Source organism: Chiloscyllium plagiosum, unplaced genomic scaffold, assembly GCF_037043375.1.
Source record: "Chiloscyllium plagiosum isolate Xiang-an unplaced genomic scaffold, Cpla_swu_hap1 HiC_scaffold_14, whole genome shotgun sequence".
NCBI classification, from domain to species: Eukaryota; Metazoa; Chordata; class Chondrichthyes; order Orectolobiformes; family Hemiscylliidae; genus Chiloscyllium; species Chiloscyllium plagiosum.
Window position 1 is genome coordinate 50,006,388 of NW_028270152.1, and position 19,395 is coordinate 50,025,782.

A 19,395-nucleotide genomic window follows, 5' to 3' on the forward strand; every position below is an offset into this window, starting at 1 on the left:
AACAGTTAATTATTAATGGGTACTGCATCTATTAATCGGTTAAGTTTTCCAATAGGTAAGTTATTCTAAATCCTCTTTCTTTTGTTGGTGTTTTAACTATCATGTTTAAATAAATTGTTTTACTCAATATTGAGTAGTTTGACCTGTTGCATCACATCTGATACACGCACTTCACATTTGCCTTTCAAATAAGAAAAAGCTAGGCTACCTTTTAAAATATCTTGAGGAGATCTGGTCTGGTCCATAACAGGTTGCATTATACCCCTGCTCTAAAAAACAATAATTTTTAGACTCCAATCATGCTAACACTCTTGGGGAGGCCATGATTACTTTCAGAGAATTAACTCTGTGAAGACACTGCGCAGGTAAGAGAGTGACCATATTCTTTGACTATTCATATGCAATACCAGGGTGATTAATTCTTTGGTTTCAGCAACCAGTAGGCAAGTCTACAATGAATATTACTTTTGAAAGATTTGCCTGGTTTTCATGGTCTGGTTTCAGCATGATTTCACTGGTGAGCTGTGGAGACATTTCATAGAAACGACCAATCAAAAAGACCTACGATACAGCCACCCTGCCATGAAGCCTAACCAATCCAGTTAAGTTAAAGGGAAGATGTTCCTGGAGCAAGGCTTTGGAGAGTTTGTCATCATGAAGGTCCATTTCTGCAGAACCAAGAAGTACATCAATTCTCTTCCTGACCATATAAAAACGTTTATATTTTTAGCTTAAAATTTTTCCAAGGTAAGCTGTTATGTTAGGCTATCCAGCATTGGTAACAATGGACAATATATGTGAATTACATGCACCAGTCATTTGTACCTGAAAATTGCATTGGGCTACTACTAATGTTGTAGGACTCTGATTTGTAAGTACTGATGACACCCTTGCCTGTTTTTGATGAGCTCTTGGGCCAGACAAATGAAGGACTCATCAATAGTACAATAAGTTCCACTGTGATCCTCAGTATGCTACCTTTCAGATCATGAAGTTCATCTGTTCTAAATATCCTCGGGGGGTCAGCATTATATATGTCTTCCAAAAGCAATTGCTAGAATCCCAGTAAGGCAGGGAAGTAAAGTTTTCCTAGATATTCCAGACATTAATAGCCTCCTGGCCTGTAAGCTATGCTGAAAATGCCCTTACCTTATAGATCCAGTCTTTCTTACCTCCTTTTGCCTGTTGGGTTTTCCAAGGTCCAGGAAACTGAACTGACCCACATGTCCCCTGAGAGTGTCTATCCCCATCTCACAATACCCACCTCCCCCCACTCTGTTAAAATCAGAAACAAGCACTGTGTGTAGAATTTAAATTTTGCATACTGTAAGTTCTGACATGTAGCCAACCGACATGGTCTTTGGGATTAAATTTCCTCCTCATGTGCTTTACACTCAGACATGAACCAAACAAAACAGCATCTATTAAAAAAAACGGCACTGTGATTGGTTGCCATAAATTTGTACCTGCCCTCATATTTGCTGTTCCAAATTCGAGACTGATAGACTGATTAACATATTAGTTAGGAGAGCTCAGATACAATATGGTTCTCTGTGGATTTATGAAAGGAGAATCAGGTTTAATAAATCTGTCAGGGGAATCTGATAGATGTAGTGTATTTGGATTTTTAAATACAAGAGACCATTACACAAGATTAGGGCCAAAGGGAATTGAGTTACTGTGTTAGAATGGATTGAAGATTAGTTGACAGTCAGAAAGTAGAGACTAAGAGCAAGTAAGTTATCTTTAGATGACAAGTTAAAACCAGTGGAGTATTGGTAGAGTTAGTCTTGTGCCTAATTTATTTACAAACTACATTAATGATTTAGCTAAAGGGACTGTGTATAATATGGTCAAGTAGGTGAAAATGCAAAGCTGGGTCTGAAACAGAGACAGAAAATGCTGGAGAACCTCAGCAGGTCTGGCAGCATCTGTGGAGAGAAAGCAGAGTCAATGTTCTGGATCCAGTGACACTTCAGAACTTGAGTTCAGATGCTGTCAAATGCTGTATCCACAAATGCTGTCAGACCTGAGGTTCTCCAGCAATTTCTCTTTTTATTTCATACTTCCAGTATCTACAATTCTTTCTTTTTGTGAAACTAAGCTGTAAGGAGGATCTTAAAAGATCAAAAGCAAATTGAATAGTGATTAGATAATATGTGGGGAATATGTATTTACCAGATTAATAAGGACAATAAAAATCAAAATATGTCAAAAGGTGTGATGCCAGTGTTTTATAATAAAATAAAAAAGGTTCACCATGATTTGGATTTAATTGCATGATTCTTTTGTCACTCACTTCAGTGTTAGGTTACAGCTACAAAGTCCAATAATTCCAGAGAGTTTTCCTCTTTGTCAGCAATCGCCGATCACTGGCCAACAATATAGTGCTGGGATTGGAATCTGATATTCATTCACAGCAGGACTTCCCAGGCAGCCCCAAGCTGCAAATTTTGAGGTCACAAACTCACAAGTGGCAATTGGCTTCCATGTAGTATCCTTGCTCTCACACTAACTTATAGAGTCATGTGTTCAGTGATTCACTGAAGGAGTTCAAGACTGAGTTCAACTGAACTTTGGTTGTGGGTCCACCAAAGGCAAAGAAAAATACTTTTAGGAAAAAATTACTGCAGTTGCTGGAACCTGTGTTGAAAACAGCTTCTTTGTTATTTTTCCAATGTTTTCTGGACAAGTGTCATCTGCAGCAATTGTTCCACTCAGATCTGTGTTCAAATTAGGTCCTGAAGAAGATTTTTGGATACACATAGCTAGAGAACTCTCATCTTCACCTGTATCCTTCACCTGTTTAGATGAACACGTAAACAACATAGATAGCTGCACAATAGGCATGTATCTCAAAGCATCTTAACAGCTTGCTTAAATACTTGTATTTGATTAGTGAATGAAATGGCAATGTTAGTATTCAACTGATTAGTTACTTTGGGTGGAATCTTGTAAGGGTCTGGATGACATGAACTATGGTGAGATTCATGGCAGAATCAGAAGAGAAGTCCAGTGATGTCAATCTTGACATTGGGTGTACCTCACTCCATCTTTTGCTGAGCAATGAGGTGGGTTTCTGGCTAGGCACTGGAATTCCAGTTTGTCAAGATGCTGTATCAATGGCCTGACTTTCTATTTAATATTCGGTTTCCTATTTTACTCAACACTCCAATGAAACTAGATGTCCAGAAGTCGTGACATGGGAGTTTGAGTGGTAACGTGGCAACTTCATCTTGCCACAGGCTGCTCAGCACCAAACAGCATCTCAGGGCATGATCCACAGGCACCAGCAGCATGCAACCTTTATCCACAGGCATTAGAATCTGGCAATTGGCAATTCCTCATGACCATCCAGGCACCTCTTCAATAGACTGCCTACAAAGGACACACTAGCATTGTACAGTGTGCAGGCAACTAGCATTGAAAGGCTGCAATACTAGCTACTCAGACAGGCACCAAACTAAAGCATTGGACCAAGTTGCATCTCAGAGCTGCTCTCTAGCTCTCTTAGTGCTCGCTCACTTAGCACCTACCTACATGCCCCCAGTATTCCTATCTTGCCTTGCCGTGTTGTTTTGTGCAGTCACACAATTATACAGCTTACCTTGCTGGTGAGCAGCCCTCAGTCAAGAGGGGACACATCTTGCTGTACAGAAATGTGCTACCTCAAATTCACATCTACACCATGAGTCTGCAGCTTGTACTGGCAGGCATGACTCAAAGTCTTGAAGAATGTCCTCAGTGAAGTCTATAGAGTCACTATTAGTCAGGGGTTCCTGGCGTAGAGAGTCAAGGATAGCCTCCCGTATCAATCCAGGGGATTCGCTATGGTCAGGGGTTTGGTTGGGGTGATTGTGGTCAGGTGGCCCATACCTCTGCAGTCTGGGGAGCATGTCAGGATCAGTCCTGTGCTACAGAGAGAGAGACCAGTCTGGGGGATAGAGTGAATGCATTGAGATTGCAGTACAGCCACCAGTCAGTGGGAAGCTCTTACCTGTGGTCGTCTGGTTAGGTCACTCAATGGGGTGGGTCGCAGTCAGTCTATTGGGTCCATCCACAGAAAGTAAGTGGGATTGTGGAGCCTAGGGGTGGGGGTTGGGTACTGTGTAGGAAGCAAGATCTAGAATTCAAGATTGGAACCTGCAAACTTGGAGGCAAGAGGTATGACAATTATGAAGGTGATGCAATAATATCTGATATGGGAAGGGAATCATGCAGGACAGGAGTTCATGCATGCGCAGGAGGATCCTGGCTTCAAAAGGTCAGGGCACACTACATGATCAGAGCTGGCATGGTCACCTTATGGCCAAGGGCTGGACCTGTGGATGGGTTGGGTGGAGACCTGGGGAGGTGTGAGGCCTAAATGGTTCACAGAAAGTGCTATCAGGAATGAGATCTGAATGTTCGGGGTCTCACTGACATGTAGAAGCAGAGGCTGCAAACCACTGGCCAAGGGATGGCTCACTGTCACCTTCCACGCTGCTGGAAATTGGAAAGCAAATGGCTGCAAAACACAAGAGAGTGAAGGTGTTGCAGTGTATATGAATGAGACTGAAATTTGGGGTTAAGTTGCAGTGGAACGCAATGTAGTACTTACTCAGTTGGTGGAATGTGGATATCTCAGCATTCCTGTCAGAATGGTCCTCATCATCTCCTCTGGGGGCCAGGATCTTCTCATCATCGGGGCTGAAAATTCTTGCAAACCCACCATCCGTCTGGCTGCCTTCTCTTGTAATGTGACAAAGGGAGGAATTGAGTACGGTGAAAGTGGCTGGTACAGCTGTTGATGTTCTTGCATTGGGTGGAAAGGGAGCAGGCAGCGCAGAGGCAATGCAGGGTTAGTGATGCTGGAGGCTGGGGTATGGTGTGTGAGGGGAGGAGAGTTGCCCGACCGAGTGAGCGAAGTAAATAGCCTTGGCAGAAGGAGAGTTTAAGTAGCAGAGATAAAGTGAGTGTGAGCAGTAGAGGGTAAAGTGTGCTGCTCACTGTGGCAAGGTGCAGCACTTTTTTACAGTACTCATGGCCATTCCTCTGGATCATCGAGACTTCTTGGCCTCCTCTATCAGTACTTTGAGAAGAGGACTCTCCCATTTGCACTATTCTTTTGACCAGGACCTCCAAGGTCCTCTTGGAGAATTGTGGTACTATCTCTCCTTTCTGGAGTATCTTCTGGCTCTGACCTTTACTGAGCAGGGCAGCTTAAAAATGCCAATTTTTGACAGGGGGCACTATGGTTCTTTTAAATATGATGCAAGCGCGAGGGATGCTGGTCTTTCAGCAGTTGATGAGTAGCGAATGTTGGGTTGCAACGGGGATAACGTAGGTAGTTAGTGAGGGGTATTTAGTCAGATACCGTGAGAAATTTCACGAGGCCTCATACAAGAATCCCTCTGAAAAAACTTGATACATCCAACACTTAGTTAAAATAAATGTAAGATTCAGCCCACAATTCGTAGTGATGGCCTGAAAGAGTTAAAACTGTAGATGTGACTTGAGAAGATGCTCACCATCTTCTCCAGAATGGAATACTAACATCTGAACAATGGTGAAAATTTTCAGAAATACAGTAAAATTAGATTCTTGACATTGAGAGGAAAGAAAGTCTAAGTTTCCCCTTTAGGTTTCATAACCTAGTTGAGAAGATTGCTAATAAGCAGAGATAGCCCTATTTTCATGCATTAACAATTTAACTAATAATTAGCTAATAATCTCACCTCATTTATAAGCAGACTGCTACTCTCCCAAAAAAGTGGTGAGAAATTGCATGGCTCCAGTTCCTGTCTTAACAGTCAGAATGGGAATCTGGCTGTTGCAGTTTGTTAGTGTCCTCTCCAGGCATCCATCTTGGTTAGCATTCCACAACACCTCAGAGCATATTTCATGGCCAGCAGCCAACTGCATCCTCCATCCCCCCACAGGAATCAACATTGGCAAAGGACCAACATCATGGCATATGCAAACTAGCTTATAACACAGGCCAGCATTGCCTTACTGCATTTTAGAGCTCACCATCACTTACATTGCAATGCTGCTGCCAGGTCTCTTTGCAAACAGGAACAGGCACCTTTGCATGTGTTATAACAGGTAATGCTTCAGGGATTTTAACTTGTTTTCTTTGGGCTTATTCATTTTGCATATATTTGGATGGTCTATGTTGCTTTACGCTACCTTTTGGAGCATTTCCATTTCAATCAGAACTTGCAGGCTCTCAGTCCTTCTGTCTTGTTGGGCCTTTCAGGCCTGCACTCTGGAAAGCCAGCCAGTACAGACAGGAGATGCTGCTTAATCCTTGGTTTCTTTGTTCCAGATAATTGGAGGACATATCAAGTCTATTTGATGGATCTTTGAAAGCTGCTGGCATTGAACAGTCAAGATAGTGGACATGTTGCTGTATGGTATGTGCAGCATGTGCCAGGCAAACACATTGCATGTGCTGCAACGAAATACACATGCCTTAAATTTGAGGGAGAGTAGTCCCTAGTCAAGTCAAGGGAGACTGTCTTCATCCACTCTACCAACACAGTAAGTCGAGGGTTTTGTCTGATGTGAGTCCATGTGTTCAGACATAGTTACCAGGCGCTCAGATCAATCAGAGTCAGGGAGTCTGAGTCATGGCTAGTCCTGCAATCAGACAAAATATTAGCATTAACCCAGTGAAGGAGCTGCACAGAGATCAATCGGGGCTGCCTTTCCAAGTCAGTCAGGGGCTAAGCCACAGTCAGTCCACGTTGACAGTTCACTGAAAGTCAAGGGAATTATCAGGAGTTACTGATGTGGGAGGAACATTGGAGAAGTCAGTTGTGGGGATTGGAGGGAACACTTTGGAATGCAAGGGGGACAATATTTGTGAAGAGGGGCAACTCAATATATGAGGGTGGGAGATGATAGAGCATGGGATGGCAAGGGGAATGCAGGGAGGGGGGTGGTGGTGGAATAGGCGTTTGTGAAATCATTGTCTGTGACTATTCCCTTAATGTGGGAACAGTATATAACTGTTCCCCATATCCAAGCTGGGAGGGGTCGGGGGAGACAGGTTTTCTTTATTATAATACACATACAATCTCCTGATGTACGTGTGCCAAAAGGCATGTACAACAGACACCTGAATCAGGTCAATGATGTTCAAGTTCCAGGTAGCGGCATCTCATTAGCCTCTTTGTCAGAGGCCGCCACATAACAATATCCATAATATAGTGTATCCAACCAGAGGAGCCCTCAGGATGTAGTGAAGAAACAAGAGAGCTACAGTTGCTCATCTTCCATGGAATGTCTTGCAGATGGGAGAGGGGTAGTGGTGCTATACTCTGTTTAGAGGTGGCAGTCAGAACACATCATGATATCCCATGAGTCTGTGATGCAAAACCTTCTTCCATTGGGCAAACGAGACCGATAAAATGACTCCTCCATATCACGTCTCCATGCAGATCATCACAGAATAGTACTGACAGAAGATGCTGCTTAATCTTTGGTTTCTTTCTTCCAGATAACTGGATGTCATATCAGGTCTACTTGATGGATCTTTGAAAGCTGCAGCATTGCAGTGAGGAAGTTCTTCAGAAGGAACAGGTCCTTTCAGCATCCTACAGTGCAGCAGCGCCAGCCGAAGTAGTGCAGACAGGGGTTCTTTGTGAACCTTGTTCAATCCAACTGAGTCATGTCAATGTTTTGATGCTGCACCCCCTGTGTAATCCCAACTAAACGTGCAGCTTATTGGTTTGATCTTTTTATGCTTTCTCTGTTGTTTAATAAAAAGTTAAGGTCACAAAGAGATGAAACCCTTCACATCATTTGATGCTTCCTCATTCAATCATGGCAAAGCTTGTGCTACAGAAGTGCTACATCATTCAGACAGTGTTAGAACAACATGTTGTGCTAAGGATAGCTAACCTCGCTATACTTACTCTTGTAGCTGCAGCTAAAATGACATTTGCTCAAGGAGCTGATGATAAAAAACGAACATTTATTTACAAATGTGCTAATGAAAGAGAAGCTTCCCACATGCCAGCTCTGTGCCTTCAGAAGGTTTCCTTTTCCTTTTACCCTTCTACATCAGTGCAGTACTAGGGTTTGCAAAACATGCCATGTAGCGTAGTTTGGGAGCTTTGGCTGGATAACTCTGGGGATAGTTGTGGCCAGAAAGCCCAGATATGCTGACAGCATCGTTCCTAGGTGCAGACTCACTCTCTTCAGCATTCTTCCATTGGGATTAGGATTGCAGGCATGCTGGGGCTAGAGTTGAGGTGATTCCTGAAGGGCCTGTGTACTGTCACTGCTCTGACTATCTCCTTGTGAAGAAAGCCACCTGGAGTAAGGTCAAGGTTCCTTGCTTGCATTGTCACCTGGCCATTGATGCTGAGCAAGTCAGTTGTACAAATTTGCCTTTCTGGGGCAATTCCTCCCACACAGCTACTGTGAATGATGTGGTTGTTGGAGGACATTTCCACAGGAGTTCATCAGAGTAGAGTCCTTGGCCTAACATCTTAGTTGCCTCATCAATGACCTTCCCTCCATCATAAAGTCAGAAGTTCGCTGACAATTGCACCATGTTCAACACCATTCACCACTCCTCAGATACTGAAGCAGTTTGTGTTCCAATGCAACAAAATCTAGACAATATCCAGGCTTGGTTAGAGACAAAAAATACTGTGGATGCTGAAATCCAAAGTAGACAGCAGGAGGCTGGAAGAATGCAGCAAGCCAGGTTGCATTAGGAGGTGGAGAAGTCAACAGTTCGTGTGTAACCCTTCTTCAGGACTGTGGAGTGGGTGTAGGGGAGCTGTAGACAAAGTGGATGGGGGGGACAGGGTGTTGACATGTGGATAGGTGAAAACAGATAGCCAGTATGACCTGGTTGGCCAATTGGAAGAATGAATCCAGTTGGTGGCCAGGAGGAGTGGAAGGAAGGGAAAGGGGCTGGGAAGTGAGGTTATTTGAAATTGGAGAACTCAATGCTGAGTCCTCCAGGCTGTAGGCTGCCCAGGTGGAAGATGAGATGTTGTTCCTCCAATTTGCGGTTTGATTCGCTGTGGCAATGAAAGAGGCCAAGCTTGGTCATGTCGAAAAGAGATTGTGAAGGGAATTGAAATGGGTGGTGATTGAGAGGCCTGGTTGGCCCTGCGGGCCTGGCTGTGATGCTCGGTGAGCCATTCCCTAAGTTTACATTTGGTCTCCCCGATGTAGAGAAGACCACATCGGGAGTGCCTGATGCAGAGGAGAGGAGATAAACCTCTGTCTCACATGGAAGGACTGTTTGGGGCCCTAGATAGAGGTGAGGGAGGTGATGTGCTGGCGGGTTTTGCATCTTTTCCAGTTGCAGGGGAAGGTACCCAGGGGTTCAAAAGTGTTGGTGGGGAGACTGGCACAAACCAAGGATTGTTGAAGTGAACCATCCTTGCAGAAGACAGGGCTGGGGAGGGAAAGATGTTCTTAGTGGTGGGGTCCAGTTGGAGTTGGTGCAAGTGCATTGGATGTGGAGACTGATGGGTTGGTGGATGAGGACAAGGGGCACTCTGCTCTTATTACATTTGGGGGAGAGATTTAGAGCAGTGGAATGGGGAATGGAGATGGTGCGGTGGAGGACTGTCTGGATGATAGAGGGACGAAAACGACGATGTTTGAAATAGATTTGAAATCTGGGATGCTTGGGAGTGAAATATCTCCTCGTCCAAGCGGATGCAGCAGAGGCTGAGGAATTGGGAGAACAAGATGGAGTTCTTGCAGGATGGAAGGAGGTGTAGTCCAAGTTATTATGGGAGCCTGTGGGTGTGTAGTAAACGTCTGTCGGAAACTGTCACTAGAGATGTTGATGGAGAGGTCAAGAAAGGGGAGGGAGGTGTCCAAGATGGACCAAATGAATTTGAGGGCAGGGTAGAAGTTGTGGGAGAAGTTGATGACCTGCTCCAGTTCAGCCTGGGTGCACCAATGCAGTCATCAATGTAATGGCAGTACCTGTGTAGGTACTAAGGAGGGACTGTCCGACGAGGCTGACAAAGAGGCAGGCATAGCTGCGGCACATCCAATGCTCATGGTCACTCCCTGGATTTGGAGGGAATAGGAGGAGTTAAAGGGAAAGTTATTAAGGGTGACGACTAGTTCAGAATAACCGACGAGGGTATTGGTGGAGGGGCACTGGATGGGTCTGTTGGAGAGAAAGAACTGGAGGGCCTGGGGGCCATTCTCATGGGGTATGGACATGCATAACGACTGCACATCCATAGTGAAGAGAAAGCACTTGGGACTGGGAACAGGAAGTTACTGAAGAAATGGAGGGCATGATTGGTGTTGCGGATGTCGGTGGGAGGTGCTTGAACCAAGGGGGAGAGGATGGAGTCAAGGTAGGATGAGATGAGTGGGGCAGGAGTATGCCAAGATGATGCATCGCCCAGGATAGTTGGGCTTGTGGATCGTGGGGAGCAGATAGAACCAGGCAGTATGGGGCTGGGGGCTATGAGTTTAGAAGCAGTGGAGGGGAGACCACCGGAGGCAATGAGATTTTGGCATGATTGGTCATGGTTGGGTCGTCGGCAAGGGATAGGTAGGATGTAGTGTTGAAGAGCTGGCAATCAGCCTCTGAAACATAAAGGTTCATTCTCCAGATTACCACCGCCCTGGCTTTGTCAGTGGATTTGGTGAACCAGGCATTCGTGCAGAGAGAGTGGACCGCTGCACGTTCAGAGGGGGTGAAGTTAGAATGAGTGGGGAGGGGGGTTATGTGGAGGAATTGAGGTGGCTGATGTCACGTCAGCAGTCTAGGGTGGGTACAAGGCCAGCGGGGGGTTAACCAAGTGGAGGAGGAAGGTTGGAGGTGGGAGAAGGGGCCATCAGAGGAAGATTGGGAGTTTTTGTCAAAGAAGAAGGTGCAGAAGCAGTGAAAGAAGAGCTCCATGTCGTGGCAGGTCTGTAATTCGTTGAGGTGGGGGCACTGGGGCACAGGACTGGGGGGGAGGTATAATGAACATGAGCCCTTTCCTAAGGACAGACCGTTTGGCCTCAGAGAGTTTGAGGTCAATGCGGATAGTAAATATGTAGCAAGGCTCGTAGGTGGGCTTGGGCTGATAAGCAGCAAGTGACATTCTCACCACTCCCTCCATCACCGATGCTTAAATATCAGCAGTGAGTACTATCTGCAAGATGCACTGCAGATATTCACCTAATATCTTCTGACAGCATCTTCCAAACCCACAACTGCTTTCATCTAGAAGGCAAGGGCAGATGATACATGGGAACACCACCAACTGCAAGTTCCCTGCAAAGCCACTCACCATCCTGACTTGGAAATATATCATCGCTCCTTCACTGTCACTGGGTCAAAATTCTGGACTTCCCTCCCTGAACGCATTGTGGGTCAACCTACTGCACATGGACTGCAGTGGTTCAAGAAGGCAGATCACTATCTCTTAAGAGCAAACAGGAACAGACAATAAATGTTGGCCAGCCAGCAGTGCTCCAAAATGGAATAGAAAATACAGCAATTGACCTAGTGCCTATATGGGGCATAAATACAGGGTTGGCAGCAGTGGGTACTTTTGTCACTGGTGAGTGCAAGATAGCACAGGAGCAGTACCATCATGGTATATACATAAGTGCATTACATAATGCGTATATCAGAGCAACAAAGAGAATTGCATGAGCTAACTTACTTGAGCTCATAGAGAGAAACCCTTCACAATACTCTCCATACTTGTCGCTTAGCTGATTTTTGATAACATTCAGCACAGCGTGTTGCCTTCCTCTTTACGTTACCATTCTGTTTCTGATTACAATTGTCTGGACGTTTTTCACAGATACACTTCTTATGAGTTAATTTTATCGACTCTAAGCTTTCAATTTATTTTACCATAATTTCTCAGCTGAATTGTCAAGTCCAACCAATCACTAAGAAAGAAATCACTGCCTGGCTGGCAGTACGGAAGTATGCTTCATACTATTGATTCATTATGATGTCAAATATCATTATAAACTATGCAACCCGCTTGTCTATACTACACTGAGAGCAGTGTAAATTGAGTGGTTAGAACCTGTAAGGGAAAATTATAAATGGCACTGAAGTCTACAGAATGATAATATAGTTGACCCTGACTAATTACCAGATAAAGAACACATGTCAGTGATTGAGTTTTCTTTCTTTCTGGACAGTGAGCTGTCAGCAGTCGGTTTGAGGTTAAGCTTATTGCAATTAGTGTTACTGCAAGAGTTGGCTTAATGAAAGGTGTATTACACAAGAAACTGTTATAAAACAAGGAAATAAAAGACTGCAGAGGCTGGAAAGTTGTAAAAAGAAAACAAAAACTGTCACAGAGTCATAAAGTCATAGAAATGTACAGCATGGAAACAGACCTTCGATCCAACTTGTCCATGCAAACCAGATATCCCAACCCAATTGTTGATGCAATACTGGAAATATTCAACCTATCAGATCACATTTATACAGAAAGCATATAATATGAGGTTTTAAATTTGGAAAATCTTCATCAGAACTGGCTGGTTATTACGGATGAATAGCACTTAAATAGAAACAGAACAAAGGAAAGGGTTAAAACTCATGCACACAAAAGAAAAAATATAACCTCTAAGGTAACAAAAAAGAGATGGCTAAATGATCAATGTCATCTTAGCATGGGATGACAGGAGACGACTGGCAGAGTGTGAAGCAGGCTTGGGAGAAGATCAAAGCAGGTCAGTACCAAGGAGATACACTTTTCTGATAATCAGGTGCTCCTACAGAGAGGCAATATTCCAAACGCCACAATAATTATTAACTGTCTGGAAAGGTCACTACATCAGTTCCATATTATCAACACGTCCTGTCACTGCCTCACTTTCACTGCTTGTCATGCAAGCCCAGAAGTACTTACTGTCCATTCACCTCTATCACCATTGTACAATGTTGAACATACTCATTCCAGGTGAGAAACCAATTTATATACTTCCTACAACATAACTCACTGCTCCTGAAGTCTCACCTATACATCTATCAGGATAAATGATGTTTGATAACTTGTGCAGACACAATGAGCCAAAGAGACTCTTTCCATGCTGTAAAAATTCTATGACTCCACATTGGGTGGCCAAATATATAACAAGTGACCACTCTATCAAGTACTCTGACATGTCCACATGTAACCCTGAGCTCTTTTGCCACTTCTATCTCTCTCATCTTCTGCTTTGACTTTCCTGACTTTGGCCTTGTCGGGTGTTTCTATGAAGCTGAATGCAATTTTAAGGAATAATACATTTTGGAGAATTTTAATCATCCTGTTGAATCAAAAGAGGGCAAGCACACTGTTGAAATTGCTCAGAAGAGACAAGCTGCGACAATCCTGCACAATTCATTGTTTTGACTAATACTTGACTCAGGCATGTGTCTTGGTCAATTATTCTGCAAAAAGACAAGGTTCTTGCAGTTCCTCTGTGCAACTACCTTGGTCTTGTCCAAACTCGTACTAAAGAGCTGACTTCTAGAGGTGGGATCAGAATGACTATTATCAAGGCTGCATTTATCCAAGTGTGACATCAAGGAACCCAAGCAAGGGTGGAGTCAATATGCATCAGAGGTAAAACTCTCCACTGGTTGGAGTGACGCCTGGCAAAAGGCTGTTTGGAAGTTGGTCATCTCAGTTCTAGGACATCTCTGCAGGAGTTCCTCAGGTGGGTGTTTTAATCACCCTGTTCAGTAATACACCTCTGGGGAAGGTGGAACTACAATCAGGCCTTGTGGCTCTGAGGTAGGGGTACTACCAAGCACCACAGGAGCACTGAAAGGCAGAAACCCCTTGTTGTCATGATTGTCAAAAAGATTCTTTGTTTATTTCTCTCCAGAGTTTCTCAGATTAGTGTTCTTAGTCCAACCATCTTCAGCTGCTTCATAATGACTTTTCCTCCATCATAAGCTCACAAGTGGAGATGTTCACTGATGACTGCAGCATTCATGATCACTGAAATACTGAGACACACTGTGCCCAAATGCAGCAAGACCTGAACCATATCCAGGTTTAGGCTGACAAGTGGCGAGTAACATTCAGTTCACACAAGTTCCAGACAATGTCCATCATCATCAAGAGAGAATCTAACCATTGCTCCTTGAAATTCAATGGTCAACCATCACTCATTCTTCCACTATCAAATTCTGGGTATTATCATTGATCAGAAAGAAAACTAAACTCACCATATAAGTAATGCGGTTACAAGAGCAGGTCAGAGGCTCGGAGTCCTGCAATAAGTAATTCACTTCCTGACTCCCCATAGCCTTTCCATCATTTGCAAGGCACAAGTCAGGAGTGTGATGGAATACTGCCCACTTGTCTGGATAAGTGCAGCTCCAACAGCACTTGACACCATCCAGGCAAAGCAGCCTGCTTCATTGGCATCACATCCACAAAACGTTCACTACCTCCACCACTGACTCTTAAGAACAACAGAATACATCACCTGTAAGAATCATTGCAGAAATTCATCAAAGCTCCTTCAAAATGCCTTGGAAACCCGTGACAACTACCCCCAGAAGGAGAATGGCGATAGATACACAGGAACACCATCACAAAGGTCCCCTCCAAGCCATTCACCATTCAGACTTGGAAATATATTGCCTTTTCTTCAGTGACACTGGGACAAAGCATTCTCCCTAACAGCCTTGTGGGTCTACCTACAGCACATGGGCTGCAGCAGTTCAAGACAGTTCAAGGGCAACTAGGGACAGGCAATAAATGCTGGCCCAGTCAGTGACGTCCATATTCCATGAGTGAATTAATATATAAAAAATACATGAGTTGCTTCCTGTGAAGGTGCACTGATGATTGTTCCTGAACCAATTTGGCTCATAGACCCTGTCAAGTAAAGAGAAATTGTGGCAGCATCCGTCTACTGATAAAATCACACAAATTTGAACTTACCAGTTTTTTCACAAATGCTGCCTGGTTTGCTGAGCCTTTCCAGCATTTGTTTCCTGTTTTCATTCTAGAAGGACATCTTTCACTTAACAATTCTCTAAATTAACAGTACACCAACATCAATGAAGCTCTTTCCCTTTGGTGTTTCAGTGGTTTGGTATTTTGCCAATGTTATCTTTATTAAGATCTTAATGAGTAATGTCTCATTTGAGATAATAACTTGTTCCAGTGCAGTTTATTCCTACTAAAAACTGTTAATCATTTGATCAAGCCAATTTTATCTTGGTTGTGTATTGATTCACTGGATGTGGACATTGCTACAAAGGCCAGAATTCACTGCACATATCTAATTGCCCTGACAAGGCTGTGAAAAGCTTCTTGAACTGCTGCAGCCTGTAGAGTAAAGCTGTTCCTTCAGGGTTTTAATTTGATTTGATTTGATTTATTGTTGTCACATGTACCTATGTATAATGAAATGCTTTGTTTTCATGCAGCACAGGCAGATCATTTTATACAAAGTGCATAAGGGTAATAGAACAGAACAAGGAATACAATGCTATGGCTGCAGAGAAGGTGCAAAAAGAGTGAGATCAACATTATATTTAAAAAGAAGTCTCTAATTGGCCTGATAGTATTGTGCAACTTATTGTGTGCAGAGTATTTTTAGGCAATTTTCTGCATTATCAATTAGATGCCAAAAATGTAGTGGAACAATTTGGGACCTAGTTCTAGAGGACTTATTTCACACTATAGCCCAGACGTTGTTGAGGACATAGCCTTTTCTATATTCTGTGGATGCAATCAATTCTTGAAATATGATGGAGAAAATTGAATTAGTTGAATGTGGCCATCTGTGATGATGAGAACTTCAGGAGGCTGAGATGAATCATTCACTTGGCACTACTGGTTCAAAATGGTGTGAATTCTTCTGCTATGTCTTTCATACTCCTGCTGTGATCTGCCAACTTTAGTAATTGTTGGAAGCCATGGTTCCTTATTGTCACAACCATTCATGATTGGTTATGACAGGATTGCATTTTTTAAAGTTGGTTCATTACTTGTGCGATTGCTTTACTCCATCATATTCTACTTTCTCTCTTCGGGATGCAAGTGATCTTGAGTGATAGTCTCAATAGGTTGGCATCTAATCTTGAGTTGTACATTGTACTATTCTTTCCACACACTCCCGTAAGCTAGGCATGATCTCTGGTTTGATAATAAAAGTAGAGTGAGTGGTATGTCAATTAGTTTGTGCCAACATTTCAGTTAGACTATTCCAGGTCACATGAACTCTGAATGAAAGAATAGTTTTCTTTAGATCATTTGCCAATGGGTTTTTAATTTATGACCTCCAGTTTTTTACCTCTTTGTTAACTATTCTCTAATAACGCCAGCTAAACCTCTCATTGTTTAGTCATCAGATTGGTCATCTCTCATCCCTTCTTTTTTCCAAAGATTCCATCTTTTCCAAACTTTTTCCTCATTGAAAGTTCTCATCACCAGCTGGTAAATTCCTTTCTCTTTCTAAGCCTTTACATCTTTCCTGAACTATGATGTCAAAAGATACTACAATACTCAAACTGAGACAATAGAATCATAGAGATATACAGCATGGAAACAGAATCTTCAGTCTTACTCGTCCATGCCGACCAGGTATCCTAAAATAAATTTCGCCCCATTTGCCAGCATTTGGCCCATATCCCTGTAAACCCTTCCTATTCATATACTCAACCAGATGCCTTTTAAATGTTGCAGTTGTACCAGCCTCCACCACTTCCTCTGGCAGCTCATTCCATCACACATCACCCTCTGTATGGAAAAGTTGCCCCTCAGGGCCCTTTTAAATCTTGCCTCTCTCACCTTAAAGCTACAGCCTCTAGTTTTGGACTTTCCCACCCCAGGGAAAAGACCATGTCCTTTTATCCTAACCATGACCCTCATGATTTTATAAATCTCTATAAGGTCACCCCTCAGTCTCCAAAGCTCCAGGGAAAATTGCCCAACCCAATCAGCTCAACCCTGGCAACATCCTTGTAAATCATTTCTGAACCCTGTCAAATTTCACAACATCCTTCTTATAGCAGGGAGACTAAAATTGCACACAGCATTCCAACAATGGCTTAATCAATGTCCTGTACAGCCACTATATGACCTCCCAATTCCTATACTCAATTCACTGACCAAACAATGACTTACAAAGTCCTAAGATACCTATTTGATTTTATACCCTATTTCACAGCATCTAAAACCAAAAAAGGCTGCTTTTTAAATCAAAATCTTATTAAGTTGTTTGGTTAACTTTCAAACATTGTGTGTATAAGCATCAAAGTTACTTTGCTTATCTATACAAAATCATTCCATTTGTAACATGTCATCTTTCCACAATAATCCTCCCAAAGTGGATTACCGCATATCATTTTGAGCTCCATCAGGCCAGTTTCTCCCTATTTCATTGTCTTGTCTATGCATTCTCAAAGTGCACCTTATCACCATCTACTCATTGACATTTTTTTTTTATCATCTTGTGATGAAGCTGCGCCTTTAACAAGGTTATGCTGTCCTTGGCTTTTCTTTCAGAGTGTTTGTAAATGACACAGGCACCAAAAGTCTGGATTACAGGGTTTTAGGGCCAGTTTGATAATAGCTAACAGATACTGCATCAGGCAGAGGCTTTCAAGTTTAAAAAATGATACAGTGAAGGGGGAGTGGCCAGTTCTCCCAGCTCAGCTTTTCTTTGGATTGGTTTGGGTTTTAGCAGTAATGTGAAAAAAGCTGTTGGAACCTCAGAAACGGATCTAGGCTGATACTCTCTCTCTCTCTGACATCTATCCTGTAAGAACCTGTGTTTGATTTTACCTATTGTCCCAAGGGGATTGTTGCAGGTATTTGGAACAGCATCATTAAGTTGGTGTGATCTGTTGGGTTTTCAGATAGGTTAAGTTATTAGGTATTCTGTTTTCTGTTGTTTGTATTTCTTTTGGTAATCTTGTCACTAAATTCTGTTTTGTTTAAAACTAAGTGGTTTGACCAGCTGCATCTCTCATGGAATATCCACTTTACAACTACTTAAAACAATTCACAAAGTTAGGAGCGGGACTATCTTCTTGAAATCTTTTGGGTTTGGGGGTGAGGGTAGGTTGGCCTGGTCCATAACAGATTAGGGGCTCTTTGCGGGATTTGTTCTATAGTTCCGATTTGGGATTAGTGTTGCTGTCTCGAAGGCAGTGAGTGGTATTGGTTAGTGTCTTTTGTACCAGTTGTTGAATTTGTTTGATTTAAACAATGCTTGGGATAGTAATGGCTCTTTCAGTCACTAAGAGTTTTCTGGGGTGGGGGGGAGCGGGGTGAAGAAGTGACCTTGGGGGTTTTACAAAAGATTAAGCTGGGGTTGGAGCTGCCTCCATCCATGAAGAAAGAAAATAGAGCTACAGTAATAGCACAGTATTTACATTTGCTGGAAATGGCATCAGAATCTTTAGAAATGGCTAACATTCAATGGAAAATGAAGCAGGTTGAGTTATACGCAAAAGACAAGAAATTATGATTAAAAGTAGAAGAGAGAGAAGAGGAAAGAGAGGGAGAAGAGATAGAAAAGAAATAGAGAGAAGACAGAGAAAAGGAGGAGGTGGAAAGGAAGAAAGAGAGAGTTCAAACTTCAGAAATTAGCACTTAGACAGGAGTTCAAAGATTCACTTTCTGAAGTAGGGAGAACTCGTGCGAAAGAGCAGAGAGTTAAAACTACAAGATTAGCAGCTGAAATGGTTGATGATTATGAGTTGGTCCATAAAGCAAAGTTTGGCTTCCAGAATCAATTTCAATTTGTAAGGGATAGAAACTGGGGAATAGAGAAACCTTCATGTGGAAAGGGAAACACAGATCTCAGTGAAGATCATAAGGATAACTTACCACAGGGTAAAAAGGAAACCCTTGAAGGGGACAGAAAAGTTAAAAAGCTCCTGTGTTTTCACTGCTATAAAGTAGGCCACAATAAATCACAGTGTTAGTGAGTTAGGAAAAGTACTGGGAAGCCAGATGTAGGAAGACAGAATAAGCTAGTGAATTTTGTTGGAGAGGTAACAAAAAGCACTGTGGAGGCTACAAAGCTGCTCCAGAATGTACAGGCTAGTTGAAGGTTGGTAAAGGAGGAAGTGCTAGATCTTCTTAAACCATATACCTGTGAAGGTAAAGTTTATTCACATAGGCCAGGAACAGCAGGTAAAGAGGTTACAATATTAAGAGACACAGGACCCTCTCAATCTGTTATGCTGAAAGATGAAGAGATATGTGATTCTGAAGGATTATTACCAGAAAAGGTACGAGTAACAGGAACTCATGATGAGACAAGAAGTGCTCAATTATGTAAAGTATGGTTGAAGTGTCCAATGAAGAGTGAAGAATTCATGCTGGGAGTATTAGACAAACTCTCAACTCCAGGAATACAATTTATCCTTGCTAATGATATAGCTGATTCACCAACAGGAGTGCTGCCTACTGTGGTTGTAAAGCC